The sequence below is a fragment of the Polyodon spathula genome, chromosome 4, assembly GCF_017654505.1.
Source record: "Polyodon spathula isolate WHYD16114869_AA chromosome 4, ASM1765450v1, whole genome shotgun sequence".
Taxonomy (NCBI): domain Eukaryota; kingdom Metazoa; phylum Chordata; class Actinopteri; order Acipenseriformes; family Polyodontidae; genus Polyodon; species Polyodon spathula.
Window position 1 is genome coordinate 12,157,919 of NC_054537.1, and position 15,928 is coordinate 12,173,846.

The following is a 15,928-nucleotide window of genomic DNA, read 5'->3' on the forward strand; positions in this document are numbered from 1 at the left end:
TCTTGCATTTCTCTAAAATGTCAATTTTAACAAAGCTTAGTTCTGTGGTTTCTGATCTTTTCAATGTCTGCAGATAAACACCCACATCCTATGACATCAAATAGATGTGAACTTAAAATCCCATGACCTCACCTAGGCCTAAAATTATGAACTTAAAATTTAAAAACAGATTTCAGATTTCTTCATAGCACCAAATTGTGATGATTTAAAAACAAAAAAAAAACCCAGATGCTTTACTCTGAATGAAGTGCCTCAAAAGACACTGGTGTGTTTGGGTTGTCTTTTTTTTTTTTTTTTTTTTTTTTTAAAGAAGCTTAGACTGCCTCTTTTTACATTTGTGTGTTCGCTTTATACTCTTGCAAGATATCTCTTGTGATTTTTTTAGACCTTTTTTTAAATATAACATTTTAAAAACAAACATTTTGCTAAAATGTGAATTTCATTATACACTGTGGGACAATTAGCAGTATAAACACAGAGCAACTGTAAAGCTGCTTGAATCAATACATCATCGGTTAGAAACCACGGCCACAGTGCATGAACTACATTCACCAGACGTGTGTCTGTGGCAGCAATCTATGTGTACGAAATAAAAAAAAAAAACATTTTTTACAAACACTTTTAGTGCTACCTACTTGCAAATACAAAGGGCTAACCAATAAACCCTGTTTTATTTTTTTTATACTCACTTTGCATTCATCATTATGGTAAAGGCAGTTTCTCAAGATCTGCATTGTCATCTTTAATTCTCTTATAACACTCTCCTCCTGCTTAAATAAAATACAATATATTTGGAAGGTTTAAACACAATACATCCTTTTTTCTTTTAAAGCATGTTGATACAGTTATTAGATTAGCTGCATGTGTGACTAGGCCAAACTGTTTACATATTGCTACATGATGTCTTGTTATTGTAGGGATTCTTCCCTATGTGAATAGTGAGTACTGCAGACATTTGCATTTATGCTCATTTCCTCCGTATTTCCTTTTGAACAGGTTGACTGGTGGTGACGTCAAGCCAGTGATTCTTTTCTGTACCTCCCGGCTTGTTCTTGTCCTCACCGAACACCCAAGCCTGTGTGCACTCACTCTTTTATGCAGCTGTACAGAGACTCGAATGCTAATGAATCACTCAAATGAATCTCAGCACAGTCTGCAAGTGAACTAATTGTGCACTCCCTGTGCCCCCATACAGACACCCACTTTAATCTGCATGTGAAGAGACTGTGCAATCCCTGTGCCTAAATACAAATATACATTTGACATCACCTGTGACACAAAACCCACACTTCTTGCACCACTACAATAATACATATAACAGATAACACAAAATATGCACAGGGCTGGGGTACCCAGCCACAGTCCTTTATCGTTGAATGCAAAAAGAGTGGTTATTTACTGGTAGGATATATTCTACTGCTACCCTTGTGAAACCTGAATCAACTTGATTAAAATTAAACTGATTTTGAGTTCTATATTATATAGCAGAGGTGGCCAAACTAAGTGTGGCTCCTGGTGAAATGCTGGGTGATGCACACCTTGCGGCTTGAATGAACTGAAGAAAGAACAATAAACACAAATTAAAAGAAGTAGTAATAATAAAGACCATGTTTATTATTCTTTCTTCTCTGCCTTTCTCTCTCTTCAATTTCTTTGATCACTGGATGACCTTTGACATCGTGCGCTGGCGCATGCGTATTTCGGTCACTTCGCGTGAAAGCCAGATGTGCAGTTGAAAATCAATTTCATCATTTTTAATTAAGTGCTTGTTTGTTTCGTGAAAGACAATATCATTGAGCAAACCATTCACAAGTAATAAAGGAAAGTATGAGGCTTTAAGCTAGAATGGGAGGAAGTTTTCTTTCATTGAAAACAGTGGTAACCTCTGTGTCTCATCTACAACAAAACAAAAATGTGTCTTTTTACGTGGTGTTTTTTGTGAAATCAAGGCAGTTATCGTATTTTGCTTCATAAAAAATGAATATATTTTAAACCGCATAATACATACAGTATAAACAGAAATAATGGAAAAACACCAGTGTTACAGTACAGTATAAATGACACAGAAACTAGGAGGCTCTTCAATGCTCTCCCTTCTTGTTGTGTATTTTGCTGCCATCAAGAGACAACTACTGTACTGCATAGAGTAAGAGAAAGACTCAGTTATAATGTTCAAGAGAACTAAAATAATTAAAACAATTCTAGAATTTAAAATGTCTTGCTCACAGACATTTCATGTTTTACAGCATGTGCCTCGGCCATATGAAAATCTTGGTATGCGACTCATAGGGTCAGGAAGTTTGGCCACCCCTGCTATATAGCTTTAGAAAAATAAAAGGTTTTGCATTTCATATTGAACTTTACCTTAACGTTATGTAAATGCTATACACATTTTCCATTTTGCCCTGCCAAGGAAATTAGGAAAAAAAAAAAAAAAAACCTGCAGCACTTGCCTTTTTCCTTTTTCCAGGCTTCAGAGAATTCAGGTTAAGTTGTGCATGGCTGTGTTTCATCTGTTCTACACAGCTGTCAACAAGGCCAGCTAAAATACATTACGAAACACATTAAGCAATCTATTAAAACGCATTATGTTTTCAAAATTTTATGAGAAAATACAATTGCAGTCGCATGCAATTTGCAAATGTATTAAAAAAAAAAAATACAGTAACAAAACAGTGTAATTTAAAATAAAATGTGTAACATAAAACTGTGTCTCTTATAGATGAATACATTTGTTTTGTTTGTTTGTAAGGCAAGTCATAAATGGAAGGGATAAAGTAAGAGCAAAAAATACACCAATACCCCTAGACCAGTGGTTCCCAACCTTTTTCAATGTAGTTACCACCTTGGTGTTTGGATTTTTCCCACAGACCACTTGTCACACATTTTTTCACAAAAGCATTTTGAAACTAATTTGTATGTGTACATGTATAAGTATATGCAGAAAGTAAAATATTTATATAACATATATAACAATGAGATTCCTAGGCTTGAATCTTCGCTTCTAGTTCATCAAGAAATATTGTCATAATACACTGTGTCTTGGGTCGTCCTCGGATCCAGTAAATATAAATACCAGTGCTGGTCCCCGTAACCGTTACCTCATGAAGCAAATTAATCTATCCATTTCTAACTTAACTTATTGCAGTCACTGACAACTACTGCACATCCGTAATAAAAGAAAAAAGATAAAGGGGAAACATGCAGACTACATACATGTCTTATAATTAGATACATGATTAACCCTTTAAGGACCAAACATTTTTCCGGTTTTTTTCGGTTGTAGTTTACTCTCTTCCTATAAAAAAATCACTAGAAATCTATTTTTCATAGTAGCATCTTGGAATTGGTGATCATTTTTTTCAGGAGCTGCCTCTGCCTCCTCCATCGCCAGGAGCAAAGCAGCAGGAGCTGCCTCTGCCTCTGACACCTCCACCGCTAGAAGTAGAGCAGCAGGAGCTGCCTCTGCCTCCGCCACCTCCACCAGCAGAGGGTGAATGCCTGCTGGGTCCCCATCCACGAGCAGAGGATGAAAACCTGCTGGTATCACTTCCCCCACCAGCAGAGGATAATTGCCTGCTCTTATCACTTCCCCCAAGAGCAGAGGATGAATGCCGGCTGGTATCACTTCCCCCACCATCACGAGGAGAGGAGCTGGAGCTGCCTCTGCCTCCATCACCATCAGGAGGAGAGGAGCAGAAGCTGCCTCTCCCTTCAACAGAAGGACCAGGAATAGATGCTGGCGGTCCTCGGCAGCCCTTGCATAGGCTGCTGAGGGAAACATGGGGAAGAACCGCCCGGCCGCAGTGGCCGAGAAGAGGGCCAACACCCGCACCCCAGTTTGTCCTGACTCCCGGCTTTGCCCGAGGATGCCTGCCATTCCGCATCGCCTGGGGTCGCAGTCAGCTCTGTTTGGCCGCAGGGGTCAGTGTGGCTGGACTCCCACCAGAGGGAGCTGCCGGCTATGAAAAAGGGGGTAGAGGTAAGGAGACCACCTTTCCCCGCAGCAATTTCGCTGCAGGAGTTCTGGGGGCTGGAGTCCCCCCAGAGAGAGATGCCGGCTATAAAGGGAGGAGAGGTCAGGAGACCACCTTCCCCTGCAGCAGTTTCGCTACCGGAGATCTTGGGGGAGGTTTGGAGACCACCAACCCCAGCAGCTTTTCCGCTGCTGGACTTGCCCCAGCTGAACGAGTCAGTCTGGGAGCAGTCAGCACGTCTGCTGACAGCCGCACCATTGGCAGCATTTCCACAGCCTGGCTACTGGCAACATTGCCGCCCATCAACCCCTTAAAGTCCCTGCGCTTGGTCCAGGACTTTGAGTGAGACTTTGGGGATTTTAAGGGGGGAGGTGGCCATTGAGGCCATGTGTGCTTTGCACAAGGGGGGTATATGTGGCAAAGTACCTACCCCTGTATGTATTTTGTGTTGTATGTTGTGTGTTAATGTTGGTGTATAGTCATTGGCACATGGGATATAAACAGGTTTGTGTAACACAAGTGTTTAAAATGTATATTTGTATTTAGGCACGAGGATTGCATAGCACTTCATGTGCAAGTAAAAAGTAATAATATGTGAGCACGAGGAACTGCGCTTTATTAATTCATGTGCAGTTGTACCGCGACTCCAATTGAATGATTGATTAGCAATCGAGTCTTGGTACAGCTGCATAAAAGCAGCATGTTTTCACTCACTCTGGGTTGTGTGGTCGGTGAGTGGAGAACGGGATTGGAGACGGAGGTAATAATAATAATAATAATAATAATAACAGTAGTTAAAATATCAGCTCACCGTGTTTGTTTAGTGTTAGTACGTTTTGTTTCATCTCTTTGTTTTGGCTACCAGTGCCGTGTCCTGTGTTTTGTTTGTCTTGCAACCTTTTATTTTCTGTCTGTCTGTGCTCTATTAAATGCTGAGCGAGACCATTCGCTCAGCTTCACCAAACTCCACCTCTGTTGTTTATTTCCTGGTTCCTGGTCTGATGTGACCCACTGCAGCCGTCTTTGTGACACCCGATCACAGGCCCAGAATGACACTTCAGTATGATCATGTTTACAGCATCACAAGCTGTTTGTTGTGGTGCTTAGAACTGCGCAACTGAATTTTGGAGTAATTTGCGGACCACCTGGAGATTACTCATGGACCACAGGTGGTCCACAGATAATTCTGAAATCAGATAGAGCAATTTTAACAGCCTCCCCCCACCCCCACCTGCCAGGAAACGTGAAATGTGGAAGGACCTTGTTCAAGTCTTTGTAGAGATGAAAGTGTATTATTTTTTTGAAGTTTCATAAAAATGTACAGTGTAAAGCATACATCTGTGCACTTGAACTGACAGCAAGCAATGACATAAGGGTACTTGCTGCGACTTTCTTCAAAACATCATCAAATGATTTTCCTTCAAAGCTCTATAAGAAAAGGAACAAAGAATAGTCAAATAATATGTAACCATGGGTTACAACTGTGTAATCCTGGTAGTTAATTAAATAATAAAAAAAATCAGAAATAAAGACTGCACCAAGTAACTGCACCACTGCAGTACAGTATGTGTCATTAAAGGTGAGACATCAGTTTCAAATTATCAGTTTCCTTTACGGTTTCCTTTACTCATAAACTGATGTTTTTCATTGCCGTTTAAATAATAATACATTTTTAAAATTCTCTTATATTGAAATAAAGCAAAGCTGCAATGTTCACAGGTCTGCAGTGGGTAGCTATCCAACAGCACTGGCTACAGTATCGTACTGAGCTTGATTTGTGGGTTTGCAGTGATCCTGAATTTCTAAAGGAGTACTCTGGCGAAACTGACGGGTTGAATTTATTGTTGTGTTGTTGTCTGTAGCAGAAGAACTATTAGAAAGTGTAATTTGAGTCGTGAAAGCTTGTTTAGCTTGCAGGTGGTACAGCAGATTAGATACACTTCTGTGATACTGGAACTCACTTTGACAGTAGATACAAGTAACCCTCTTTCTATCCAATGAACCGTCAGAAAGTTTTTAAAAAATAAACGTCCCATTTTCATTGGCCCCGTCCACACTATGCCTTTAAACTGGCTAAAAAGCGCTAGATACAGTTTATGTCTACACTACGCAGCGTTTAATAAGGTACTCGAGAACTGGACTCGAGGCCATCTCAGGGGGTAGTCTCAAGTCTGGTTCTAAATTAGATCGTATCAGGTAGTGCGGTTTATCAGAAGTGAGGACGCTGTAATACCAAACTACATTTTTTGTGTATCCTCCAATATCCCAAAATGCTTTGTGATATGTTGGCGGAATACTCAAGCAGGCACCCGAAGGACTTGCTATCAGTGTACATACACTCTGCACTAGGTATTCATTTGTATGCTTAAAAAAAGAAATCTGATGGGACATCTGTTAAACTAGTGGGGAAAATAACAAAAGCACAACATTAACTTATGTGCCTGCAAAAATGTAATGCGAGTTAAAAGTAGGATCGGGGATAAATAATTCACATAATTTGTCAGCTCTGTTTGAAATAAAATTAAGGGGACCAGAATTAGGCTCAGGCAAGATATGAAGATAAAAACAAAGATTGTTTTGTAATTAACAGTTTTTTCTGAGTTTAATTATGAAGCAGAAATCAGCTCAATTTGTTTAAAGGGATGTCACTTGATTAAAAATAAAACCTGAAAACTTCAAGCCCTTACCTGTGTGTGTGTTCACGTTTAGTTTTTCCAAAATATACTTGTTTTATCTTTTTAGCAATATGGACCTTGTTCATTGCGCTGCTAGGAACTGTAACTGAACTATTTAAATAGTGTGTGTACGCATTAAGCCCACATTCAGCGTGGATGCTTTGAGCTGGATTAATTAGAACGGTTTTGAGTACAGTTCTCGAGATCGGTCATGTAGTGTGGACAGGGCCTTTGTTACATAATGCGGTTCCGTGACTAATTTTATATGCAAACTATGACTACACTCGTTCAATCCTGGCATGCACTCGAGTGTATTAAAATGGTGCCACAGGAAATTAATTACCGTATGCTAAGAGGAACAAGACAGAGGAGTACAATAAATGTGCGTTAAAAAAACGTATCCCCCAAAGAATGACAGGGCTAATCGCAGAAGTTAACTGCCATTAATCAACAATAAGTGAACACTTGAACTTAAATTGTATCAAGAACACCGTTTCATGTTCCATACTTGCAAGCACATTATTATATACAGTTTTTTTACCAAGGTCCTTAATGCTCATGACACAAAACATGTCCTTACAATGAGTGCTATGGTTAGGCAATATATTTTATTACTAGAAATGTACTGCAAGCTTGAACATCTTGATAGTTTCGTTAAAATAACAGACCAGGCTGTATCTTTATATGACTACTGGGATTCAAAAAAGCCATCATTCACTCAAAGCTCCGTAGAGATGATTTTGCAAGCCTATTTTAAATAGGTATGGTAAAAAGGAAGAAGACGTTTACAAAGCACTGTGTTGAAATTTAAGTGTCTCTTTTGAATGTTTAAATGGAAAATGACAGTTAGAACTGAACTGTGACATCAAAGCAAAAAAAAAAAAAAAACACAGGGTCCTGAAACCCAGTGTACACCTGTTTCAGTACTTATGCATATTGTGGTTAACGGTTTAATGATTGCATCACAGGCACACATAGAAACTCAATAATGACTTAAAGATGTACTGTTTAGTTTAGGGTTGTTGAATGTGGCGCTTAATTCTGCTGCATTTCCGCTTAGGATACATACACACACAGGCTAAATGCGGATGTGAGTTCACCTTTTGTTCTTAATACAGTTTGTACACACACACGGTATGTGTGTATTACAACCGCACTAACACAACCGCAGTTGGTGTTCAGTGGATTTCTGCGCAACTAATGATGTTACTGTTTAGCAGACATTTCCGTGTGATAAACATGGCTAAAAAAAACCAAAACATACATATAGGTGCCTGATGAGCCAAGTTGACTTTGAAATATTGATGAATAGTAAATTCATAACAATAGTAAATACATATAATATACTTTTTTATTTATTAACCAAAGTACAGTTGTATAATATTTTGTTGTATATATATATATATATATATATATATATATATATATATATATATATATATATATATATAAAGGTTTCAGTAAATGACAAAGACGCGTATACACTTTTTTATCCTGTCATTTGGAAACCACTCAAGTCGTTCCCACCAGCCTTCGGGTCGGAAGATCGGCCAAATGATTCGATCTACCATCATGGTACTGCAGATCGTCACCGCTGTATTTAGCAGTGCAGAAAAAGCAAAACAGCGTCTCTGCTGGTTTTGCAGAAAAGAGCACAGCTGTGCTTGATGAGCTCTCAATCGAATACGTACAGTATTTTCTTCCAAAAGCATAAACAAAAACACAGCCTCCATGTTGTCACACAAAACCTCACAATCGGCATGTAATGATGGCCTGAGTTCAGTGGTTTGTTTAAACAGGGAGTGCACTCACTTCAGTGATGAAAGGTGTGTGTATGTAGCCTTACAGCACTAAATCTTACAACAGTACTTTAGTTGTGGAAGACAATTAAAAACAATTGCTTTAAATCTTTCGTTAACAGAAAAAGAGCTAATAGACAGCTGTACACATGCGGAAATTGTACCTAAAATGAAAGAAAATCAAAACATAATACTAAACATATTTTTAGCCAATTTATCTGGGATAATATCACTGAAAACGTACACAAGTTTCCTTCAGGGTCCTGCTTATACCTGGTTTGAAATGTGGTAGAGACAGACACATGGAAGGGATTGGCTGACCCATGATTTGAAATCAGTACAGTCAGCTCCAATTCATTCCTTTTAACACTCAGACTTTGTTGTCTGGGGGACCCCTTTTTAAAAACTGAAAAAAACAAAATCACTAACAAGAAAGAAAATCTGTACTTCCGTGATTGTAAATGTTTACTGTATGTTGTCTGTAAGTATCGCAAGGCCTGTCTCTTACTACAACTGTTAAATAACATTTCTACTGAACATGAAATAGTTTCCACAATTTCCCCCTAGTTAATTTCTTGAGACCCCCTGCTCTAACGTCTCTTCTATTTTCACATATGAATAGAAATGGTACTAACACCATACTAAGAATACAACGCAGCTCCTTTAAGTATTACCTGTAAATGAAGTCCAGTGCTTTCTTAAAGCTGTAGAAACATATCGGAATGTGATCTGACTGTTCTTCCTCAAGAGAGTAGCCATAAGCATGAACAAGTCTGTCCAAGTAAGGTATAGTGTGGATTTTACTTCAGCATCTATAGCGGAGGCTAAAAAAAAAAAAAAAAAAAATCATATAAATGTGGCACCAGCTGCATTTTGAAATATCTGAACAGCTTATCGTTTGTAATGAATGTGTAAATAATTATAAGATTTCTAACAATCTTCTTACTAAAATGATCCTTGAGATGTGGTGAAAGAATGGTAAAAATATTTGTCAGCAGTGGCTTCAGTACATCCTCCTGTTTTATAATGTCATGGTTTATGATCAAGCAAGATTGGAACAGTCCAGAAAAGCAGGATAAATACTGGAGAAGACTCAACACCTATTTGAAAACATAAGTTATGACATTTTCATTTTCAATAAATGGCAATAGTATGCAAGACTATTAAGATCGAAAATGAGATGAATGAATAATAAAATTAAGATGTGAAGAGAAAACCTGAAACAGCATTTACAAGCAAAGAAAGAAAAGTTTAATTTATATCAATCAACGTAATTCTGAAATTACATAAAAGTGAATATTTTAATGGCAATAGATAAAAAGTTTAATTGTACTGACCTGAGCTTTAATATCTTCTCTGTAACCCTGAGTAGAAGATGGAGACCTGAGCTCCCAGAAACATCTTTCTAATAAGCTGGCATCAACCAAACTGGGAAATTACAAAAAGCTGAAATTAGTACAGCAATCATTTTATTCTTAAATGACTGTGGTTCATGTGAGCTCATGTTATTGTACTTTGAGTTTATATGTGTACAGTCTGTCATTGTGGAATGCATCTGATAAGTCATGTTTACATGATGTACTATGAAGCCGGATAAGTACTTACACTATTTTGAAGCTTAGCTTGCACTCAGTGGATCAGGGTTCACTAGTATGTGTCATTTTCCTGAATGGCTATATTCAAAATTGTTCATTTCAATTGCCCACCATGAACCATCAAGATGCGAACATTAAGTTTGCTATCTACTTGGTAAAGAGCATGTCCTCTACAATGTTATGAGGTTTGCCATATTCTGAGTTATGTTGTTGCATGCCTTCATCATCACCATCCTCATCATCATTAATAGTAAATAATAAACAACATTATGTCACAGCTAGCAATTTTACTACATGTTCCTGTAAAATAGAAGGCTACTCCCTGGAGATTATCAATTTTAAAGGCTCTTACGTGCCTTTTTTTGTTTTAGGAATAAAGACTGCTACACACTGGCTGTGATGCAGCAAGCATAACTGTGCAGCGATGCGACAAAAATAAATATCTTTCACACCACAGGCGATGCAGGAGCAGCACCAGGGCGGCACTGGAGCAACGCGAAATAAATAGGATTGAATCCTAATTTTTTATAATTTGTCACGCGTCCACTAGGGCATTGAGAAATCAGAGAACAGCTTCAATGTCTGCGGTTCAGCAAGGTGAAGCAGTATCCAAAATAACAGAGGAAACAATAATACTTGTTGTTGAAAAAATACCCAGAACTTTAAGACAAAGGCCATTACAATTATAAAGATACAGATTTGAAAGACAATATATGGGAGTCCACTTCAAAGGGAACTGGATAAGCCCAGTATGTATGATTTATCGCCATATGTGTTGAAATACTGTCAGAGAAGACAGCCATAATTTCTACATCAAGTTAAGGAATATGTACCAGTCTTAATCACAACTTTGTCAATAACTGTTTTTAACAGTTGTATAGATCTGGCAGTTTTCAAACCTGTTGCATCGCCTCTGTGTCGCTTCTAGTGTGTGTGGTCAAATCGCATTGCGTCTGGTGTGTGGTAGTGCAGAAAGGACACCCCTGTGTATATCTCTACTCACTTAAAATTCTAGAAAAATTGTACCAATGAAGTGTTGGGAATTGTTAAATAGTAACTAATAGTCAATGCAATAGTCAAATACTTTTTGGTTTTTTGTTATGTCTGTGATTAAGATTCAGCAATATAAGATTACATACAGAGGGTACAGTTTATGCTTAATTGACACTTTGATAATACAGTACATACAAGCACTGGTTAAAGTATGATTGATCCTACTGAGTATTATTATTTGCTTATCCCTCTGCTTTTTACATGGGGTGTGGGTTATACAAGGAGTACACATTATAAAAGGGGTGATGCTTATTCAATGGATGGTCAATGACACTGCTCAGGCATGCACACAATGCACAAAGTGTGCTCAACACACAGGCTTTATTCTGAAAAATCATGGTATATATGTCTATGGCAGGCAACTACAACTGCAAATCAGATCCTAAACTCAGACCAAAGCACCTTACACAATATTTGAGAAATTACAAGCATCATAAAAAGATAAAAGGCAAAAAAAAAAAAAAAGGATTTGAAGATATTCGCTCTTAAAACAACATCTAATTACAGAAGTATAGAAATAAGCTTTCCAAGATAACATTTCAAGCTATTTATGTTGTACAATGCAGACTGGCAAAAGAATGCTTTTACCTGGTTAAACAGGAGAGAATGTGATATTGATTAATAGCGCGCAACGTGAATTCTGGTAAAACAGACAACAGATTAGTCAGCAGCCCACAGATTGCTGATAGAAGTGGAGGTGTAACTATAACACAATGGTCTTGAGGCATGCCTGCCATCCTGGAGTGCTCTGTACTCAAAGAGGATGTGTCTGTGTCACTCTGACCTTCAATACAAGGCAATGGGAAATAATGGTAAATGATAACTGCAAAAAACATATATTAAAAACTGTAGTAGGTTTATAAGGCAAATGCCAACCTTGGTTGATAACTTTTAAAGCGCCTACTCCAGTCTTTAATGTAGTCCTGTTTTCAGAACACCCTGGATACAATACTGCCTTTGATTTATGTATTCACATATTGAGCATGGTCTATTAAAAACTAAATAAATTTCAGACATGAAGAAATTAAAGGATCCCTGTAATGGCAAAACAGCTATGAGCAGAATAGGCAACATCGCTGTTTTGTACTGTATTTTCTAATTGGTGTTCTTGTCTATAACCTTTTCTACCACTGTGCACAGCTGGTTAAGTATTTTAGCCTACCTTGTGCCATCAGTCTGTTAGTTGGGGTATCTGGAGCATGTACCCTGGACACTGAGAAGGCAGATATCTGCCTTTCAGCTCCGTCTTCTGACAGGAGCTATGATAATAAAAAAAAATACATGTGTCCGTGTGGAATTTCTGCTGAAGACTAAGGGCTAGATTTCAGCTAAATTGTCATTGGCTGTGTTTACAACAACTTTTGGCACACAGAATGGAACTTTATTTTCTAGAATCGTGGTGTCATAATGCATCATCATACTACACTTTTCCAGATTTTGAAAATGTGCATTGGTACGATTAACCTGCCTACCCTAATATGCCACACACACCTAAAATCTGTATTCTTTGTACAATGAATGAAGCAGGCTTCATAGTTAGGCTTCATTGTTAAATCTATGCAATATGGGGAGAGAGCACTCAGAAGAAAAAAAAATACCCATTTAAGCATACTGAACAATTACAGTAAACAAACCCTCCCATTCTGGAAATAACTGGAATAATTTGTAAGTTTTAAACAAGTGTAGAGCACTTCTATTTGGTCACTCTTTAAATGCTTCTGCATGTTACATGCATTTGTGTTTTTAACACAATAACATTGTTGCTGCTAATGTAGTCTTGCCACACCCTGTAAGACCTTTTTGCTGGGATTTTGAGATTAGTTTTAAAATGTCTGCTGACAGGAAACTGAAAAAAAAAAAAAACCCACTAACTAGGTTCAAAGGATTTATAAAAAAATAAAAAATACAACACAACAGTAAAGAAAACAAAAATCTAAAAACAGACAAAGCCAGTTAAGAAAAACATTTACTGTAAAAACCTCCGTATGTGTCTATTTTCTATGTATTTTTAAGGGGTCCTAAAAAGGGGGGAGCGATTTATACACCGGTGTGACCTACAGGCTTTTTCCTGAAATTACTGTCTCAAAAAAAAAAAAAAAAAAAAAAAAAAAATAATAATAATAATAATAATAATAATAATAATAATAATAATAATAATAATAATAATAATGAGCCATAGTTTTAGCTGTGTTCTTCTTTGTAATAGAAATGTGTTAGTGGAATACATGACTATAACACCTTAAAGCAACGTTTACCAGTGATTTCTCAATTCATCAGTGAAATAATTTGCTGCACTGGAACCTAATGCAATTCATAAGCCTACATTCACAAAAAATTATTAAAGCCTTTTAAATCAAAGTTTTAAATCAAACGCCCCCTACCAGAGTACTTGGAGTATGTGGAAAGAGAATTTGATATGTGACTATGATCAGGCAGGCTAGATGGACCTCTCCAATGCTTCACTGTATCATCAAAAACTGTCAAGAATCATGAACATGTTGTTACTTTGCATGTAAAAATCCAGGTGACATAGTTTACCTAATTTACTGTAATTTTGTTTTGACACAGTGACAGTGTTATGTTGTTAAACATGTTACAGTTTGCTAGTAAAACAATTATATTGCACTATCAGACAGACAAGTTAAATCCTACACACACACACACACACACACACACACACACACAGTGCCATGAAAAAGTATTTGCCACCTGTCTGATTTTCTGCATTTTTCTGACACTGAATGTTATCAGACCTTCAACCAAAATCTAATATTACATAAAAGAGACCCTGAGTGAACAAATAACACAAAATGTTGATACTTATTTCATTTATTTATTAAAGAAAGTTATGCAACACCCAATGCCCCTGTGTGAAAAAGAAATCGCCCCCTTAGACTCAATAACTGGTTACGCCACCTTTAGCAGCAACAACTGCAATCAAACACTTCTTGTAGTTATTGATGAGTCTTTTACAGCACCGTGGAGGAACTTTGGCCAACTCCTTCATGCAGAACTGTTTCAACTCGTTGACATTTGTGGGTTTTTGAGCATAAACTGCTTGTTTCAGGTCCTGCCACAACATCTCAATGGGGTTTAAGTCTGGACTTTGACTAGGCCATTCCAAAACTTTAAATTTATTTTTCTTCAACCATTCTGATGTAGACTTGCTTGTTTGTTTCGGATTATTGTCTTGCTGCATGACCCAGCTGCGCTTCAGCTTCAGCTCAAGGAAGGATGTCTGATATTCTTCTGTAGAATTATCTGATACAGAGCAGAATTCATGATTCCTTCAATGATGGCAAGTCGTCCAGGTCCTGATGCAGCAAAGCATCCCCAAATCATGACACTACCACCACGCTTTACCATTGGTATGAGGTTCTTACTGTGGAATGCAGTGTTTGGTTTTCACCAGACATAACGGGGCCCATGTTGGCCAAAAAGTTCCACTTTTGACTCATCTGTCCATAGAACATTGTTCCAGAACTCTTGAGGATCATCCAGGTGCTTTTTGGCAAACTTAAGACAAGCATTCATGTTCTTTTTGAGCAGTGGTTTCCGCCTTGCTACTCTGCCATGAATCCCATTTTTGCCCAGTGTCTTTCTGATGGTGGAGTCATGAACATTGACCTTAGCCAAGGCCAGAGAAGCGTGCAGATACCTGGATGTTGTTCTAGGATACTTTGTGACTTCCTGGTCGATTTTACGCCTTGCTCTTGGAGAGATTTTGGCAGGACGGCCACTCCTGGGAAGATTCACTACTGTCCCAAACTTTCTCCATTTGGACAATATGGCTCTGACTGTGGTTTGGTGGAGCCCCAGAGCCTTAGAAATGGCTTTGTAACCCTTTCTAGACTGATAGGCATCAACAATCCCCCCCCCCCCCCCCCCCCCTTCAGGAATTTCTTTTAATCGTGGCATAATTTGCCTTTAGAACCTGAGTGCTGACAACTTCACTGTGATGGTAAGAGCCAAAGTTAGTCAGATTTATATTGGGCAGGGCTGGCCCAAATCAGGCCTGATTGTTAACCAAAGTATTCAAACAGCTGACCCTAATTATTCCTTTAATCGGGTTGAGTTAACTACGAGGCAATAACTTTTTCACACCTGAAGATTGCATGTTTGATTACCTTGCACACCAAACAAATGAAAGAAGCACCAAACTGGTGGCATTTTTTCTCTCAGACTCCCTCTACATACTACTACAACCCACAAAAAGATCTGACCATATTCAATGTGAAAAATGTGCAAAAATGCAGAAAAATCAGACAGGGGGACAAATACTTTTTCACGGCACTGTGTGTGTGTGTGTGTGTGTGTGTGTGTGTCTATATATATATACACACACACACACACACACACACATCATAATCTGGGAAAGCACAATTAAAACGCAACACAAATTACCCAAAGAAGTAATTATTTCTACCAAATACACAGTAGCTTTTTACCATCCTTTCCATATATATAACCCACCTTCAGTGATATTGCCTGTCAGACTGTTGCTAGCTCTGGGATAATTCAAATCAAAGGAGTGCCTGCCTAGGTAACATGTCTTCACAATTTGTCTTGCATGTTCAAAAAACTGGCAGTGATACAGAAGAGCCTGGAGAGCAGGCAGCCCCACCAATGACAGGCCAGAATCTTGACCATGAACGCAGGGGCTCTGAGGGCAAAAAGACAACACTACTACAGCTATAAAGGTTATGTTTAAGGCCTTTTATTCTCAGTTTATACAGAAACGTTCCAAAGTTTTACAAAAACTATAGGTCAGCATTTATTGACGTCCACCCAAAATTTGGCCTAATTAAGCACCAAGAAAATCCATGATT

The 15,928-nt window shown here is 38.1% G+C and overlaps 1 long non-coding RNA gene and 1 pseudogene across 1 annotated transcript; both read right to left on the reverse strand.

Moving 5' to 3' along the window:
• Window positions 1–15,928, reverse strand: part of LOC121313763 — a 51,625-nt pseudogene that overhangs the window by 8,404 nt on the left and 27,293 nt on the right.
• Window positions 9,406–13,683, reverse strand: LOC121314186. Its single transcript, XR_005950083.1, has 4 exons — window positions 13,481–13,683; window positions 12,262–12,358; window positions 9,789–9,879; window positions 9,406–9,551 (listed from the first exon to the last, which is right to left on the reverse strand). It is a non-coding gene; the product is annotated as an uncharacterized LOC121314186 (long non-coding RNA).